We start from the raw sequence: 19,094 nt of genomic DNA, 5'->3' as shown, positions 1-19,094 counted from the left end.
CCTGCCCTGAGGCACCCCCGGGCAAGTGAGGGACACGGACGGGAAACCAGGACCACAGAGGGGAGGATGCGCAGAGTGCCAGGCCTTGTGCGCTAGGAGCAGAGCTGTCCCCAAGGCCAGTCCAGATGCTGGTCCAGAGGCCCCGGGGAAGGCAGGGTGCATGATGTCCTCACACAGGCTAATGGGATGGGCAACAGGCAGCCAAGGGCAGGCCGGGATGCACGTGCCCTTTCCTGGGGGTGCGGCCCACCCCCACCCCTCGCCCTCGTCTCTGGCTTTCCCTGGGCCCAGCTGCTGTGTGGTGACACCTCAATCCCCAGCTCGGGCACTTAGGGATGCTTAATGTCCAGAATTCCCAATCACAGACTTAATCTGCCCGAGTCCCCAGGTGACGCCCGTGTTGCTTGTCCAGGGAACACACTTTGAGGACCCTTGGCCTAAAGCCGAGCTCCGGGACTAGAAGTCGGCAAACTACTGCCAGCAGGCCAAAATTTTCTGTAAATAAGGTTTTTTGGAGGTTTTGCCTCCACGCCCATTTGTTTATGAATTGCCCACTTGTGCTACCACGATGGGGTGGGTCGTTGCAATGGAGACCGTCTGGCCTGCAAAGCCTAAAATATTTACTACCTGTCCCTTTAAAGGAAAAGTCGGCCAACCCTTGTTCTAGGCCATTCTCTCCCGCACTCTCCAAGATGACACGACCCAGCACCTCTCTCCTGAAATCACGAACACTTCCTTTCCCGTGTTACCCGTAGCTCTCGACTTGATGCTTCCTATTTCACCAGCATCAGACCCATCCCCCAGCATCAGCACAAGGAACATTCTGCTTCCCTCCTGGCCACGCCCACGGCACCCACACCCTCTGCCTCGCCCCCATTCAAGGGCATCCTGCAACAGGACTCTCGCCCACCAGTCCTTCCTTCTTTATGCGGCAGAACCATCTGCACACAATCAATTACTACTTCCTCTATCTTGGACTTCCCTGGCGGTCCAGTGGTTAAGACTCCGCACTTCCACTGCAGGGGGCACAGGTTCGATCCCTGGTCAGGGAACTAAGATCCTGCGTGCCACGCGGTGCGGCCAACCCCCCCCAAAAACGACTTCTCCAGAAGGAAGGAAAGATGGTGGAGGAGAAGGACGTGCGCTCACTCCCTCTTGCAAGAGCACCGGAATCACAACTAACTGCTGAACAGTCATCGACAGGAAGACACTGGAACTCACCAGAAAAGACGCCCCACATCCAAAGACAAAGGAGAAGCCACAGTGAGATGGTAGGAGGGGCGCAATCACAGTAAGATCAAATCCCATAACCGCTGGGTGGGTGACTCACAAACTGGAGAACACTTATACCACAGAAGTCCACACACTGGAGTGAAGGTTCTGAGCCCCACGTCAGGCTTCCCGACCTGGGGGTCCGGCAATGGAGGAGGAGTTCCTAGAGAATCAGACTTTGAAGGCTAGCAGGATTTGACTGCAGGACTTTGACAGGACTGGGGGAAACAGAGACTCCACTCTCGGAGGGCACACACCAAGTAGTGTGCGTATCGGGACCCAGGGGAAGGAGCAGTGACCCCAGCAGAGACTGAACCAGACCTGCCTGCTAGTGTTGTAGGGTCGCCTGCAGAGGTGGGGGTGGTGGCTGTGGCTCACTGCGGGGACAAGGACACTGGCAGCAGAAGTTCTGGGAAGTACTCCTTGGTGTGAGCCCTCCCAGAGTCTGCCATTAGCCCCAACAAAGAGACTGCAGACACCAGGGCTGGGTTGCCTCAGGCCAAACAACCAACAGGGAGGGCACTCAGCCCTACCCATTAGCACACAAGCAGATTAAAGTTTTACTGAGCTCTGCCCACCAGAGCAACAGCCAGCTCTAGCCACCCATCCCTCCCATCAGGAAACTTGCACAAGCCTCTTAGGTAGCCTCATCCACCAGAGGGCAGACAGCAGAAGCAAGAAGAACTACAAGCCTGCAGCCTGTGGAACGAAAACCCCAATCAGAGAAAGATAGACAAGATGAAAAGGCAGAGGGCTGTGTACCAGATGAAGGAACAAGATAACCCCAGAAAAACAACTAAATGAAGTGGAGATAGGCAACCTTTCAGAAAAAGAATTCACAATAATGATAGTGAAGATGATCCTGGACCTCAGAAAAAGATCACAAAGATCTAGAAGATGCAAGAAATGTTTAACAAAGACCTAGAAGAATTAAAGAACAACAAACACCTAGAAAAATTAAAGAACAAACAAACAGGAATGAACAATACAATAACAGTAATGAAAAATACACCGGAAGGAATCAATAGTAGAATAACTGAGGCAGAAGAACAGATAAGTGACCTGGAAGACAGAATGGTGGAAATCACTGCCACAGAAAAGGATAAAGAAAAAAGAACGAAAATAAATGAAGACAGCCTAAGAGACCTCTGGGACAACATTAAATGCAGGAACATTCACATTATAGGGGTCCCAGAAGGAGAAGAGAGAGAGAAAGGAACTGAGAAAATATTTGAAGAGAGTATAGTCGAAAACTTCCTCAACAAAGGAAAGGAAATAGCCACCCAAGTCCAGGAAGCACAGAGAGTCCCAGGCAGGATAAACCCAAGGAGAAACACACTGAGAGACATAGTAATCAAACTGACAAAAATTAAAGACAAAGAAAAATTACTAAAAGCAACAAGGGAAAAACGACAAAAACATACAAGGGAACTCCCATAAGCTTAACAGCTGATTTCTCAGCAGAAACTCTGCAAGCCAGAAGGGAGTGGCATGATATATTTAAAGTGATGAAAGGGAAGAACCTACAACCAAGAATACTCTACCCAGCAAGATCTCATTCATATTCGACAGAGAAATCAAAAGTTTTACAGACAAGCAAAAGTTAAGAGAATTCAGCACCACCAAACCAGCTTTACAACAAATGCTTAAGGAACTTCTCTAAGTGGGAAACACAAGAGAAGAAAAGGACCTACAAAAACAAACCCAAAACAATTAAGATAATGGTAATAGGAACATACATATTGATAATTACCTTAAATGTAAATGGATTAAATGCTCCAAGCAAAAGACACAGACTGGCTGAATGGATACAAAAACAAGACCCATACATATGCTGTCTACAAGAGACCCACTTCAGACCTAGGGACACATACAGACTGAAAGTCAGGGGATGGAAAAAGATACTCCATGCAAATGGAAATCAAAAGAAAGCTGGAAGGGCTTCCCTGGTGGTGTAATGGTTAAGAATCCGCCTGCCAATGCAGGGGACAGGGGTTCAAGCCCTGGTCCAGGAAGATCCCACATGACGTGGAGCAGACTGTGTGCCACAACTACTGAGCCCACGAGCCACAACTATTGAGCCCGCAAGCCACAACTACTGAGCCCACGTGCCACAACTACTGAAGCCTGCACACCTAGAGCCTGCACTGCACAAGAGAAGCCACTGCAACGAGAAGCCCACGCACCGCAATGAAGAGAAGCCCCTACTCGCCGCAACTAGAGAAAGTCAGCACAAAGCAACAAAGACCCAATGCAGCCAAAAATAAATAAATAAATAAATAAATTTATTTAAAAAAAAAAGAAAGCTGCAGTAGCAATTCTCATATCAGACAAAATAGACTTTAAAATAAAGACTATTACAAAAAACCAAGAAGGACACTACATAATGATCAAGGGATCAATCCAAGAAGAAGATATAACAATTGTAAATATTTATGCACCCAATATAGGAGCACCTCAATACTTAAGGCAAATGCTAACAGTCATAAAAGGCAAAATCGACAGTAACACAATCATAGTAGGGGACTTTAACACCTCACTTTCACCAATGGACAGATTGTCCAAAATGAAAATAAATAAGGAAACACAAGCTTTAAATGACACATTAAACAAGATGGACTTAATTGATATTTATAGGACATTCCATCTAAAAACAACAGAATACACTTTCTTCTCAAGTGCTCATGGAACATTCTCCAGTATAGACCATACCTTGGGTCACAAATCAAGCCTTGGTAAATTTAAGAAAATTGAAATTGTATCAAGTACCTTTTCTGACCACAATGCTATGAGACTAGATATCAATTACAGGAAATAAACTGTAAACAATACAAACAGATGGAGGCTAAACAATAAGCTACTAAATAACCAAGAGATCACTGAAGAAATCAAAGAGAAAATCAAAAAATACCTAGAAACAAATGACAATGAAAACACGAAGACCCAAAACCTGTGGGATGCAGCAAAAGCAGTTCAAGAGGGAAGTTTATAGCAATACAATCCTACCTCAGGAAACAAGAAAAATCTCAAATAAACAGCCTAACCTTACACCTAAAGCAATTAGGGAAAGAAGAATGAAAAAACCCCAAAGTTAGCAGAAGGAAAGAAATTATAAAGATCAGATCAGAAATAAATGAAAAAGAAATGAAGGAAACAATAGCAAAGATCAATAAAAGTAAAAGCTGGTTCTTTGAGAAGAAAAACAAAATTGATAAACCATTAGCCAGACTTATCAAGAAAAAAAGGGAGAAGACTCAAATCAACAGAATTAGAAATGAAAAAGGAGAAGTAGCAACTGACACAGCAGAAATACAAAGGATCATGAGAGATTACTACAAGCAACTATATGCCAATAAAATGGACAACCTGGAAGAAATGGACAAATTCTTAGAAAAACACAACCTTCCAAGACTGAACCTGGAAAAAATAGAAAATATAAACAGACCAATCACTAGTCATGAAATTGAAACTGTGATTAAAAATCTTCCAACAAACAAAAGACAAGGACCAGATGGCTTCACAGGCAAATTCTATCAAACATTTAGAGAAGAGCTAACACCTATCCTTCTCGAACTCTTCCAAAATATAGCAGAGGGAGGAACACTCCCAAACTCATTCTACGAGGCCACCATCACCCTGATACCAAAACCAGACAAGGATGTCACAAAGAATGAAAACTACAGGCCAATATGACTGATGAACAGAGATGAAAAATCCTTAACAAAATACTAGCAAACAGAATCCAACAGCACATTACAGGATCATACACCACGGTCAAGTGGGGTTTACCCCAGGAATGCAAGGATTCTTCAATATACGCAAATCAATGAATGTGATACACCATATTAACAAATTGAAGGATTAAAAACCATATGATCATCTCAATAAGGCAGAAAAAGCTTTCAACAAAATTCAACACCATTTATGATAAAAAAACTCTCCAGAAAGTAGGCATAGAGGGAACCTACCTCAACATAATAAAGCCCATATATGACAAACCCACAGCCAACGTCATTCTCAATGGTGAAAAACTGAAACCATTTCTTCTAAGATCAGGAACAAGACAAGGTTGGCCACCCTCACCACTATTATTCAACATAGTTTTGGAAGTTTTAGCCACAGCAGACAGAGGAGAAAAAGAAATAAAAGGAATCCAAATTGGAAAAGAGGAAGTAAAACTGTCACTGTTTGCAGATGACATGATACTATACATAGAAAATCCTAAAGGTGCCACCAGAAAACTACTAGAGCTAATCAATGAATTTGGTAGAGTAGCAGGATACAAAATTAATGCACAGAAATCTCTTGCATTCCTATACACTAACAATGAAAGATCAGAAGGTAAATTAAGGAAACAATCCTATTCACCATTGCAACAAAAAGAATAAAATACCTAGGAATAAACCTACCTAAGGAGGTAAAAGATCTGTACTCAGAAAACTATAAAACACTAATGAAAGAAATCAAAGATGACACAAACAGATGGAGAGATATACCATGCTCTTGGATTGGAAGAATCAATACTGTGAAAATGACTATACTACCCAAAGCAATCTACAGATTCAGTGCAATCCCTATCAAATTAGCAATGGCATTTTTTACAGAACTAGAACAAAAAAATCTTATAATTTGTATGGAGACACAAAAGGCACCAATTAGCCAAAGCAATCTTGAAGGAAAAAAAAATGGAGCTGGAGGAATCAGACTCCCTGACTTCAGACTATACTAGAAAGCTACAGTAATCAAGACAGTATGGTACTGGCACAAAAACAGAAATATAGATCAATGGAACAGGATAGAAAACCCAGAGATAAACACAGGCACCTATGGTCAACTCATCTATGACAATGGAAGAAAGGATATACAATGGAGAAAAGACAGTCTCTTCAATGAGTGATGCTGGGAAAAAGGGACAGCTGCATGTAAAAGAATGAAATTAGAACACTCCGTAACACCATACACAAAGATAAACCCAAAATGGATTACAGACCTAAATGTAAGACCAGGCACTATAAAACTCTTAGAGGAAAACATAGGAAGAACACCCTTTGACACAAATTGCAGCAAGATCTTTTTTGACCCACCTCCTAGAGTAACAGAAATAAAAACAAAAATAAACAGATGGGACCTAATGAAACTTAAAAGCTTTTGCACAGCCAAGAAAACGATAAACAGGACAAAAAGACAACCCTCAGAATGGGAGAAAATATTTGCAAGCGAATCAACAGACAAATGATTTATCTCCAAAATATATGAATAGCTCATGCAGCTCAATATCAAAAAAACAAACAACCCAATCAGAAAATGGGCAGAAGACCTAAATAGACAGATGGCCAAGAGGCACATGAAAAGCTGCTCAACATCACTAATTACTAGAGAAATGCAAATCAAAATTACAATGAGGTATCATCACCTCACACTGGTTAGCTGGGCATCATCATAAAATTACAAACAATAAATGCTGGAGAGGGTGTGGAGAAAAGAGAACCCTCTTGCACCGTTGGTGGGAATGTAAATTGATAGAGCCATTAAGGAGAACAGTATGGAGGTTCCTTAAAAAAATAAAAATAGAATTACCATATGACCCAGCAATCCCACTACTGGACATATACCCTGAGAAAACCATAATTCAAAAAGACACATGCACCCTAATGTTCATTGCAGCACTATTTACAATAGCCAGGACATGGAAGCAACCTAAATGCCCATCGACAGATGAATGGATAAAGAAGATGTGATACATATATACAACGGAATATTACTCAGCCATAAAAAGGAACGAAATTGGGTCACTTGTAGAGACGTGGGTGGACCTAGAGACTGTCATACAGAGTGAAGTAAGTCAGAAAGAGAAAAACAAATATCGCATATTAATGCATATATGTGGAACCTAGAAAAATGGTACAGATGAACTGGTTTGCTGGGCAGAAATAGAGACACAGATGTAGAGGACAAACGTATGGACACCAAGGTGGGAAGTCGGGGGGGATGAATTGGGAGATTGGGATTGACATATGTACACTAATATGCATAAAATAGATAACTAAAGGGCTTCCCTGGTGGCGCAGCGGTTGAGAGTCTGCCTGCCGAGGCAGGGGACGCGGGTTCGTGCCCCGGTCCGGGAAGATCCCACACGCCGCGGAGCGGCTGGGCCCGTGAGCCATGCCCGCTGAGGCTGCGCGTCCGGAGCCTGTGCTCCACGACGGGAGAGGCCACAACAGTGAGAGGCCCACGTACCAAAAAAAAAAAAAAAAAACCCAAACTACTTCTGCAGTTTTCAAAAACAACAAGCATAATTTCTTGGACCCACTTCCTTCCCCACTCTTGTCCTACTTCTCTCCTTCCATCACAGGAAATGTCCTCTTGTCTGTAATTCCCCTCCCTTCTGCCCTCATGCCTCTGAGGAAGCTACCATTGCCAAGGTCGCCGTGACCTCCCTGCTGCTACACGAGGTTCCTCAGGTTTCCACCAGTCTTCTGGCTCTGACCTCCATTGCTACGCTGCAGACCCCACGATTGTATCTCCAGCCCCCATCTCTCCCCTGGACCGCAGATGCGTGTATCCGACTGTCCGCTAGGCATCTCTACAAGGACGTGAAACAAGCGCCTTGGGGCCATACGTCTAACACGAAGCTCCTGACTACCCTGTCAACTACAAATTGGCACTTGCCACGGGCCCTTACCATCTCCCTCTACAAGGATTAAATCATGTGCTGCTGTAGCTGCTGACTTTCAACATCCCCTGAAAGGAGTTCAGGGTGGAGAGCAGCAATGAGGCGCTCGGTGCTCTGAGAAAAACTGGCAGAACAGGGCTTCAGATAGTTAAATATTTTCAGGAGAAGATTTAGTGAGCCTAATTTTTGTATTTCCTCATATCTAGAAAAACACTAAAATCCTTCATGGTGACGATTGTTCCTCATGACTAACAGAAACCTTCTGGAAAAAATATGTGCTTGATTGCATGGACTCCCCCTTTGCCAAAATCACATACATACTGACCTTCCCCTGACCTCTTTGGTGCAGTTTCTCAGAGCTATCTGAAACGCCGTCCCCCCGGGCCACAGTCCTCCTGTTGCCCCAAATAAAACTTAACTCTCACTCTCACGTTGTGCATTGTTTTAAGTCGACAACTCCCACTGCAGCCCTGTTCTTCCACAGCCACCCCGTCATGAGGCCATCTTCAGAAGCCACCAGAGTCCCACGCTTCTTTTTTTTTTTTTTTTTTTTTTTTTTTGCGGTACGCGGGCCTCTCACTGTTGTGGCCTCTCCCGTTGAGGAGCACAGGCTCCGGACGCGCAGGCTCAGCGGCCATGGCTCACGGGCCCAGCCGCTCCACAGCATGTGGGATCTTCCTGGACCGGGGCACGAACCCGTGTCCCCTGGATCGGCAGGCGGACTCTCAACCACTGCGCCACCGGGGAAGCCCAAGTCCCACGCTTCTTGCGGTGACCTCTGCCTCCTCCTCCCTGGCCCGGCTGCCACCTTCCCTCTCTTAGTCCCCACGACAGCTTTCTGACAGGTCTCCTGGCTTCCACCTTGACCAGGAGCCAGAGAGAAACTTCCGGAACATAAATCAGATCATGTTGTTACTTTGCTCAAACTTTCCAATGGTTTCCCATTCTACCCAGAGTGAAAGCCCAAATCTCAACAGCGGCCTCAGCCCGGCCCCACCTGAGCCACGACCTCTCTGACCTCATCCCCGTCCCCCACCCCCCACCCCGCCCCGCTCACTCCGCCCCAGATGCGGGCTCTGTGGGGTCCCGTGAACCAAGCAGACACTCCAACCTCAGGGCTTTTGCACCTGCCCTTCCTTCTGCCTGAGCTCTCTGACCCCTGACCCGCCAGAGGGACCCCTGACCTTCACCTCTTAATACAAAGGTCACATTCTCAGCGAGTCTTCTCTGGACACTTTATCTCAAATTGCAGACCTGTCTTCCCTACACTCCCCTGGTCCCTCCCCTGGTACGTGTCACCTTCTAACACACCTTATATTTCACCTATTGTCTCATTTGTGACCCCAAGATGCCAGCTCCATGGATGCAGGGAGTTCTGTCGGCTGTGCTCACAGCTATGCCTGGCACGCCTGTGGTAGGGGGAGGGCCTGGGGACTTGGCTTGCACGAGGTGGCAGGGGTGGGGACAGGGCAGCCTTCCTGAGGGTGCAATGCCCGCTCTGTCCAGCGGGGGTGTTCACGGCAGTTACAGGTGCCACTGGCCACCCTTTGGGAGGCATCCCCAGGGAGGTCACCTGTCCCACTCCTCACCCTAGCCCGGACTCTGGAAGCTCAGGTCCTTCAGGGTCAGCAGTCAGCTCCTCCGCCCACAGCCGGGCACTGGCCACGCTCTGATGCCCACTTCACGCGGAAAAGAACTTCAGGCCACGAGCAGTGCTTCGGTCTCATTCCTCCTGGGGGGTAGGCACCTTTGCCACCTCAGGGCGGGGAAGAGGATTGGTGAGGTTTCCCCAAGCCCCCTACTGAGCATTCAGGACACAGTCCAGGGGCACAGCCAACGTGCCCAGAGCCCACCTTCTTGCCCTGAAGCTGCCGCTCTCCAATCAGGAGCCACTGCATCTGTCTGGCAGCCAATCCCCAAGGAGCTGATGTCCCAGTGGGGATGCTGTGACTCCCAGCCTGCGCTGGGCTCCTCCACCCCTGGGGGAGGAAGGCTGGCAGAGCTGCCCACCCCACCTCCACCCGGGACTGTTCAGAAACCATGTGGCAACATGCCAGGCTCCAGAGGGACGAGGGACGGGAGGGGCGGCTGAGAGGGTGTGGCTCGGGGTCCAAGCTGGGAGTCCGAAGGCTGGGTCCCTCCCGTCTCCTGCACGCCCAGCTGGTCTGCGTGTGACCCGGAGCAAACCACCCCGGTTTATACTTGGAGACATAAGCATGGAGCGCTCACAAAGGCCCGTTCATAGTTTCTCATGGGAGCAAAGAGAAGATACGCTCTGAGCCCAAGAGGAAAGACGTTGAGTCAATACCAGCTCTCACCCTTTGCAGGCTGAGCTGAGTGATGACAGGGGACCTAAAAGGCTCCATCTGTGGACACTGTCTTCTCTCCAACTTATTATTTTTAAAACTTTAAAACATCAGAAAAATTGTAAAACACCGGAATAGCAACGAGCCCCTATACACCCTTCATCCTACTCACTGATAATCTGCATTTGCCTCATTTGCTTGCATTGCCTCTCCTCCCTCCCCCTCTCCCCTTCACCTCTTCCCCCTCCCTCTCGCACACACTTTTTTTTCTGAAACATTTGACAGTTGCGATCTCATGCACTTCACACCTCAATACTGCAGCAAGCATTTTCTGAGAGTAAGAACTCTACCTTACATAACTCCAACACCATGATCATATCTAAGGCAATTAATTCAGTACCACCTGATATATAGCCTATATTAAAAATTTCCGCCTTCCTCCCAAAACAAGAAAAACCTCAAATAAACAATCCAGGCTACCACCTAAAAGAATTAGAATAAGAAGAACAGGGGCTTCCCTGGAGGCGCTGTGGTTAAGACTCTGCACTCCCAATGCAGGGGGCCCGGATTCGATCCCTGATCAGGGAACTAGATCCCACATGCATGTCGCAACTAAGAGTTCGCATGTCGCAAGTAAGGAGCCCATGAGCCGCAACGAAGGAGCCCGCCTGCCGCAAGTAAGACCCGACGCAACCAAATAAATAAATAAATAAATTTTAAAAAGAAAGAAAGAAAAAGAAGAACAAACAAAACCTAAAGTCAGCAGAAGGAAGGAAACAATAAAGACTGGAGAAGAAATAAAATAGAGATTAAAATTTTCCCATTGATTCCAAAAAGATAGTCTACAGTTTAAAGAAATCCAGAACGCATTCCAAAAATAGATTCTATAGCTTAAAAAAAACACACCAGAATCCGCTCAAGGTTCACTTAACCCAGCACCCCTCAACTAATCTCCTAATCCAGCACCCCACCCCCCTACCATTTTTTCATTTTTGTTTTTCGTGGCATTGGGTTTTTTTTTGAAAAGCTCAGGCCATTAGTCCTGCTGACTTGTCCCACATTTTGCATTTGTCTGATTGCAGCCGGATGATTAGATCTGGCTAAACCTTTTTGGCGAGGTGTGTCCTTCTGGTGCATCCAACCAGGATGCACACGCGCGTTTGTCCGTGACGGGCAAAGCCAGGGCCTGCCACTTGGTTAAGGCAGCTTCCGCCGTGGCACGGAGAACTAATTCCTTCATAATTAACCAGGAACCGCAGGGAGGGCTCTTTGAGGCTGTGTGAGAATGCAGTTCCCCTGCAACCTCTCACTGTGTTTTCTCCACTTTAGTTTTCCCAGAAAGGTCACTATGCAGCCTGTTAGGGCTCTGAGGGCAGAGGACGCGAGAGGGCAGGAGGCCGAGTTTAAATGGGAAGAAAACACAAGAACGGATTCCTGGAGTCTTAGGCTGTCATCAGAGCTGCAGCCCCGGCCAGGCCCTGATGCTCAGACTCTCAGGGACTGACCAAAGGCCCCACGGGGCCTCTATGTGACTCTGGGGCCTGGGATTGGCCCTGAGACTCGGGCTGGCGGTCTTCTGGAAAAGTGGACCCATGACATGATTTTAAACATGGACAAGCACATTTATACACACAGAGGGAAAGCCCCAGAATAAACCAGATGCACTGTGCAAAACGTCCAGGGTCACAGCAGACCACGGTGAGGCGCCCTTGACCAGGACACACGAGCTCGCTCTCTCTCTCTTTAAGCCTCAGTCTTCTCATCTGCAAAATGGGGGCCTGGCCTACATGAGCCGCAATTTCTCTGTTGGAGCTAAGAATAAATGATTATATTATTCTGGGGGCCAATGTGCCTGGGGGCGTCCAATTCGGAGCTGCAAGTGGCGCTCTCTCTCTTCCTCTCCCTCTTTCTCCCTCTTTCTCTGATCCCTTCAGCCTCAGCATTAAAGATGGAATCTGTAGCCTCTCAGAGTTGATGAGAGCTACTTGCACGAGATGGGAAGGATTCAGTGCATCCAGGCGAGAGAAGGAAAGGAATTCACAGCTAAGCAAAGAAACCACAAAGAAAAGTCAGACCGAGCCCACGAGTCCAGAGACACACAATAATAGGAGATGCTTTCTGAGTGCGCCTGCTTGGGGGACCACCTGTTCTGGCTCCTCAGATGTGCTGGTTGGTGAGCTGCCATCTGGTTTGCATAGAAGGAGGGTATGAGGGTCTAGGAGATTGAATCATCGGTCCCCATTCCTGGCTCCTTCCGTATCCATGTCCTTTGCTGAGTGACTCTGCCACCTCCTCCCAACATGCACACATGCATACAACACCCACCCCGCCTCCACACGCACACACACACACACTCTTGGGCCAATGGGGAGCGAGCAGAATGACGATATGCCAGCTCCACCCACAGGAGACTTGCCCTGGAGCCCCTGCCATCATCACGGATGAACCTGCTCCAGACACAGCCCCCCCGCTGGTCCGAAGAGGCCGAGCTCACATGCAAGAGCCACCTGGCCTGGACCGGGCATCACCCATCGACCTGCGACGTGGAGCCAGCAGACCCACAAATGCAGACAAACGAAACTCTCTGTGGCCTGCCACCAGGACTGTTGCACAGAAGGTGAATGGAGTTTTAACTCTAGCACTGCTGGGAGCCGTTCTGCTGTGTTTTAATATTCAGGGTCATTCTCGTTACATTAAATTATAACTCCAGCGGGAGGCCGGGAGCTACTTCCAGTTACTGGAAAAGGATGCCACAGCTGTCTCTTTACCGTAGATGCTGGAGCACAAAACTCGGGTGATGGGAACCTTCACGCGGTGAGACTTCTTCATGTGAAGCTATAGCCCTTTGAGCTCCGGAGAGGGTAACTGTTTCTAAATCGAAACCTTGCCGGGTCGACACCCGTTTCCATCTTCTTCTGGGGCTTGGTGGATGACACAATTCCCCCCTCTTTGGGTGACCCAGGAGACCACTCCAGGTGGTGGGGAGGGAGGTGAGGTCCAGTTGGGGTTCAGATCTAGCCCTTGGTTTGCATCGTAACTCTGCCATTTATTGGTGTCTGACGTTGGGCAAATCTCCCAACCTGCCGAAGTGTCAGTTTCTCCACCTGTGAAATGGGAGGGTAACAGGAGTCCCGGAGGAGCTGATGTGCTACCAGGTGGGGGTGTGCGGTGACGGACACGAAGGCTGGAATCCGCTCGTGCCTGGCGCTGGAGGAGGGAAGGTGCTGCCCGAGGCCTGGGAGTGCCTCTCAGAAAGTCCGCGATCACAACTCCTTCCTGAACGTTTGCACCGCGGGCCAAAGGCAGGTGAGGTCACTCTTGCACAGAAGCACCTGCCCCAGAGGCAGCCTGCTCCCAGGCAGTGGTCCTGCCTTCCAGAAAATCACTCTTCAGGGTCCTGAGACTCACTGCAACCTCTCCTTTTCCCATGCTGCCTCTCTCCCCTGCTCTCAGAAGTCTTCTCATCTTCTCCAGCTCCCCAGAAAAAGGCTCATCGCTTACGGAGGTGGCCAGCCACGCACAGGTGTGACTCGCTGTCACGGGGGGCCCTCTGGGGCTGCATCCTCATTCTGGATCATCCTGGAAGCTCAAAGCTTCCCGAAGGCTTGGCCCTAGATCGCTGAGGTCTTAGGAACAATGAGACTGTATGAGTCGTCTGCCGCCACCTGACAAGGGTTGGCGACTTACAGCAACAGATATTACTCACACAGTTTTGGAGTCAGGAATCCGGGACTGACTTGGCTGGGTGGTCTGGCTCAGGGTCTGTCCTGAGGCTGTGGGCAGGATGTCAGCTGAGGCCACCATCTCATCTCAATGCTTCTTGTCTTTGCTTTTTGCTGCACCGTGCGTCTTGTGGGATCTTAGTTCCCCAACCAGGGATTGAACTCAGGACCTGGGCAGTGAGACCGTGGAGTACTAGCCACTGGGCTGCCAGGGAATTCCCCTGAAGGCTCCTCTTCTTAGGTGTCTCCTGCACAAGGCTGTACGCAGTGGGCCTCAGTTCTGTACTTCTTGGATCTCTCAGGCCGAGGCAGTTTGCTTCCCCCAGAGTAAGGGATGGAGAGAGAGAAGCTGCCGTGTCTTTCTTGACTGAGGCTCAGGAGATTTGTTTATTGGTCACAAAGACCAACCCTAATACGATGGAGTGGGTGAGGACCAAGAGGCGGGGCCGCCGGACACCATCTTGAAGGTCACTCTGCTGTGACCCCAGTTATGGACTGTTCCTCACCTTTACCCCGTCCCCACTTGTCCTGAGACCACAGGGATGTCGGCTCCTCCAGGGCAGGGGCTTTGCCTCTTCTGCTCACTGACGTGTCCCAGCAGCGCCAGGCACATGGCCGATGCTCCGTGAGCTCTGACTGAGGGACCAGGGAGGAGAGGCTTACGGCACGTGGGTGTGACAGGCGTGTGAAGGGCGTTGGGTGATCTCCCCGGAAGCTTCAGGAACCAGGGCTAGGACCTAAGCTGCCGCTTCTCAAACTGATATTACTTTGCATGTTGCTGCTCAAACCCCGTAAATCCCTTCTACCAAAGCCCTGAGGTATGGCTCTGACTGTGACACGGCATGAAACCACTGCCCTTTATGGGCCCAAAGCCTGTGGGAGCCACGGCGGCCACCGGGTGCCTCAAGAAGAGACAGGAAGAGGTGTAACTGCTCAAAACCACACATATCCTGAAGGGCGCTTGTGTAACACCCCCTTCCACTCTCTCCCAGAGGCCAGGAGCTCCGAGACAGGAGCCAACTCTTCTCCTGTGAGCAAGGTGGGTGGCAAAGAGCGAGAGCTGCTGAACCTGCGTGCACTCGGGGTGTCCGTTCTGCCTGTGGAGTCATCTTGGAGGGCAAACAGAGAGGCCCAATTGCCGGAAGGGGCTGGAGGCCAACACTCACATTCCCAAACAGCACCACCCAGAACTCGCTCAGATTCAGATGGAGCTGGGGGCGGGGAGGACGGTGCAATCGTTACTGGGGGCTGGGGGTCACGGCCAGGACCGCCCCCCCCCGCCCCGCCCTGCTGCTCTTGGCCAGTGAGAACCTCAGTCTCTCCTCTAAACTCCTGAGGCCTGAGCCGGCGGGACGAGTGGCATGGGGACCCCTCCCCAGCCCAACACTAAAAAGCACGGACCTCACGTGGTCAGACCACGGTGGAAACATCTGGACCAGCCACAGAGCCCACGGCAAGGCTGCCCGACAGGGCGTCTGTTCACGCGTCTAACTGATGCCTCATTAAGAATTCCTTATAAAGATCACAGACTGGAAGTTTCAATCTTTTCAAAGCAACCTTCAAGCACCTGTTCCCTGATTACGAACGAGTCAACCAACACAGAGCCGTGGCTGGACTGATCAAATTGAATTGATTCCACAGTAAAAAAAAAATCAAATCCCAACTCTCCCAGAGCAACGGTGGAAGGCCTTTCCCCTGGTACAGCCCACCGAGATCCTCACCATGGCTCAGGCGCCTACTGGCTAGGCGCCTTCCGATCGAGGGGAGCCTCGCTGTGGCTCCTGGTTACGTCAGGGCTGCGCACAGTGATGGCGGCGGGGGTGGGGTGGCCTGCGGGTGTCAGTAGCCGAAGGCCCCCAGTCGTGGGGACAACCACCTCCCCTCCCTGAGAGGAACGGAGGCTTGGCTCACGGGGTGGAGGGACCTCGTCCCCTGGCCACGGCTCCCCCATCTCCGTCTGCATCTCGGTGACCACAGGTGGAAGGGTGTGGTCACCGAAATCTGGCCAGAGGGGCTTCAGTGCTCTACAGACCACGTGAGCTGCAGCGGGTCAGGGCAAGACTCAGGAAACAGAAGCCCGCGTGTGCTCCGGAATCTCCGTGATCGTCCCCGGGGGCCCAGGCCACAGGCCTCCCTGCGGTCGTTCATTCAGCAAACGTTAGAGCTCTCCTGTCCCAGCCCGGGAAGCTCACAGCCTCCTCCCCGTGCGCCGCCCTGGTCTCCCGCGGTGACCACAGCCTGCACCAGTACCCTGCTAGGGCCCAGAGTGGAGAGGACAGCAAGGTCGGGGAGGGAAGCAGCAAGAAGCTGGGCTTTTCCAGGCCGGGAGGGAGCCCCTTAGGCATCAGGGAGCACCCCCACCCCCCGACACCACCCCCACCCACGTGGTGACCATGGGCCGCCCTTCCCGGACAGAACTGCAGCGTGGGGAAGGGACTCAAGGGGTCCTCGGCCACCCTACCCCTTGCACGCGGGATCTTAGCTCCCCAACCAAGGACCGAACATGCACTTCTCCCTCATCCCCCATTGGAAGTGCGGACTCTTAACTATTGGACCGCCAGGGAGGTCCTCGTTTTGTTTTTAAGGCAGGGACCCTTACTCCTTCCGCCTGTGAAACTACTTTGCACTCAGAGATGGGAACCCAGGCTGGGGGCTCCCGGGAGACAGCGGATGGGCAGGAACCTCTACAAGAGCCTGCTGGGGCCCCTTGGCAGCTGTGCCCTCACCTCCCAGGCTGGACAGAGGTGGCCCTGCCGCACTCTCGATCTCCGGGCAGCTCCTTGCCCCAGGAATGAAAGCAGAAGCCAGCAGCCCCGGAGGCAGAGCTGTGTCAGATGCCTCCTCTGGGTGCCACCCGCTGTGCCCCCCTCGCCCGCCACCCAGCAGTCACTGGGTCACAGGAGGCCTGCCGGTCCCCTTCAGGGAGGATGCCTGCAGCCTCTGTGCCAGCCAGCCACGTGGGCTCGGCCTGGGTCCAGCAGGGCGTCTACAGGGGTGGCTGCAGCCAGTCCTGCGGGGGCACAGGGCCTAGGGGGCTGCTGGCCTGATGAACCCTGGACGTCAGGGGAGCACCCCAACCCCGCAGAGGGAGCCGGGGTCCCATCCCCTCAAGCACAAAACCCATCCTGGGAAACAGGGTCCCCGAAACGCCCTGGGTACCTGCTCCTGGGTCAGAACAGCCAGAGACGAGACCATCCTGGTGTGTACGAGGTGGAAGGTGAACACCGCAGGACCACGGGGCCGACCAGGAAGCCGGCGGCAGCGAGCAACAATGCGGGGGATGCTCAGCTAGCCAGGGCCTCGGCGAGACGGGGTGTGGCCTCTAGTCCCAGGCGTGCCCCGAGGAGGGCCCCAGACACCCCGGCCCTCCTGACTGTGCAGCGGCCGCCCTGGGCAGGCAGGGCGGGGGGAGCCCTTTCTGGGGGAGGGGGAGGGGACAGACACACAGCCACCAGCTACTTCTGGGGATGTTACAGTTCCTGCTTATCGGCGCCGGCTTTGTGCCCGGGCTGGGCTACGCACCTTTTACCCACGTCCCCTCATTTGATTGTCCCCCCAGTCCTGGGGGGGTTACTGCTGCTCCCCCCACTCCATCGATGATGACCCTGAGAGTCAGAGGTCAGGCCTATGGCTAGGATTTGAACCCAGGGCTGGGCCGATTCCAGAGCTGTGCTCTGAGCTGGGCACTGCTAGGATGCCCCCCAACTGGACGGTGAGCCCGGGGCAGGGCTGTGTCCCTCACTCATGTCCCATCCCCAGTCCCGCCACCGCGCCAGGACATAGCAGGTGCAAGCAGATGACGTGGTGTTGGGGGGGCCTGGGAGGACGGGTGAGGAGGGACTCCCTCCTCCCTGGGGAGGAGGTTTTACCCACGGTTCCAGGGAGTGGGGTGGGCACGGGGCTCTGAGGCTGCAGTGGGAGTAGCCGCCGTGGGCCCCTGGCGGGGTTAAGACACAGATGGGGCGGTGGGGAAAAGAAAGAGGAGAGAGAAGGGAGAAGTAAACGGTTTGGGGCGCTCTGGAGCATCTCATAAGTGATTGCAGACAGCAGCTGTCGGGGGGTGAGCAGGAGGGGGCCGGAGAGCAAAGGGACAACGGGAAAAAGAGAGGCCCTGTGGGGGGGGTCGGGAGGAGAGTCCCCACGGCTGACACCCCGCACACAGCCCTTGCTGTCTTTAACCCTCTTAGATGAGGGCACTTTTATACACGGCAATCAAGGCCCGTGAATGCTAAATGCTACCCAAGGCCACAGGCCCATCAGTGGCAGAGCTGGAACAGGAACCAGGTACATCTGGCTCCAGATTGGGACTCTTTCCTCCACCTGCCCTGGAGCCCCCTTGGGCCTGACTCTGGACAGGTACCCTCTGCTGTCCACCGGCACAGAGGAGACACTGTGGGTCCACAAGGCACACTTAACTCACTGCTCCTACACACCTCCAGGCAGCAGGTAGAAGTTGGACATTTCAAACTAACACCTGTAATTTCGCGAGCCGCTTGGCACTGTTGGTCACTGTGAGTCAGGTCTCAAATCGCCACTTCATTCCTGGTCCCTAAGAGTAAATCGTATTTCTTCAAGTATCTGCCAACGCTTTTTCAAGAAGTTCCTTTGGACTGGGAGGGCAGGCAACCACTAAATGCTGGGCTGTGAAGTTAGGGATACTTCATTTGGACGAGGGGCAGCTTCTCTTCTGCGTGGACGCATCTGAGCCATAGATTTAAGCTGGATCAATAAACATGACAGACAGAGCTGCTGAGTGGCCCAACTGCCGCCCACATGCCCCATCTCCTGAATCATCTTCCAGCTGGTGTGGCCTGGGACACGGTCTATCAGCAGGGTCCTGGGGTGGGGGGAGGGGCATCCAGGGAATTTTGCTTTCCTCATGGAAAGGGACAGAATCTTCTGGAATGTTCTTCATGGAGGAGTCTGCCTCCATTTTCAGCAGGAGTGGTGCGGGTGGAGGTCTCTCAGGCTGGATCGGGGGCAGGAGGTGGTACCTCAGAGGCCTGTGTGGGGTGACCTGCAGCAAGTAGTCTTGTACTGTCCCCCCAGCTCGACCACAGAACACGATCGCGTGCCAGGACGGTCTTGAGACCACCTAAAGTTACCTCCTAGTAAGTGCGG

At 51.3% G+C, this 19,094-nt stretch overlaps 1 protein-coding gene across 7 annotated transcripts in view; it reads right to left on the bottom strand.

Moving 5' to 3' along the window:
• Positions 1-19,094, bottom strand: part of KCNAB2 (potassium voltage-gated channel subfamily A regulatory beta subunit 2) — a 96,782-nt gene that overhangs the window by 56,278 nt on the left and 21,410 nt on the right. The window contains exon 1 of one of the 7 annotated variants that reach the window (XM_032627601.1): positions 17,133-17,350. The exons of 3 other annotated variants lie outside the window; for them this stretch is intronic. The gene's annotated coding sequence lies outside the window, so the exon portion shown is untranslated. Of the gene's footprint in view, positions 1-9,534; positions 9,678-17,132; positions 17,351-19,094 lie in introns of those variants that run through there. 3 more of the 7 variants (XM_032627627.1, XM_032627609.1, XM_032627635.1) reach the window with 3 other exon arrangements.

This window comes from Phocoena sinus, chromosome 1, assembly GCF_008692025.1.
Source record: "Phocoena sinus isolate mPhoSin1 chromosome 1, mPhoSin1.pri, whole genome shotgun sequence".
Lineage (NCBI taxonomy): Eukaryota > Metazoa > Chordata > Mammalia > Artiodactyla > Phocoenidae > Phocoena > Phocoena sinus.
Note: the sequence above shows the minus strand (reverse complement) of the source record. Positions and strands in the feature narration are given on the sequence as shown.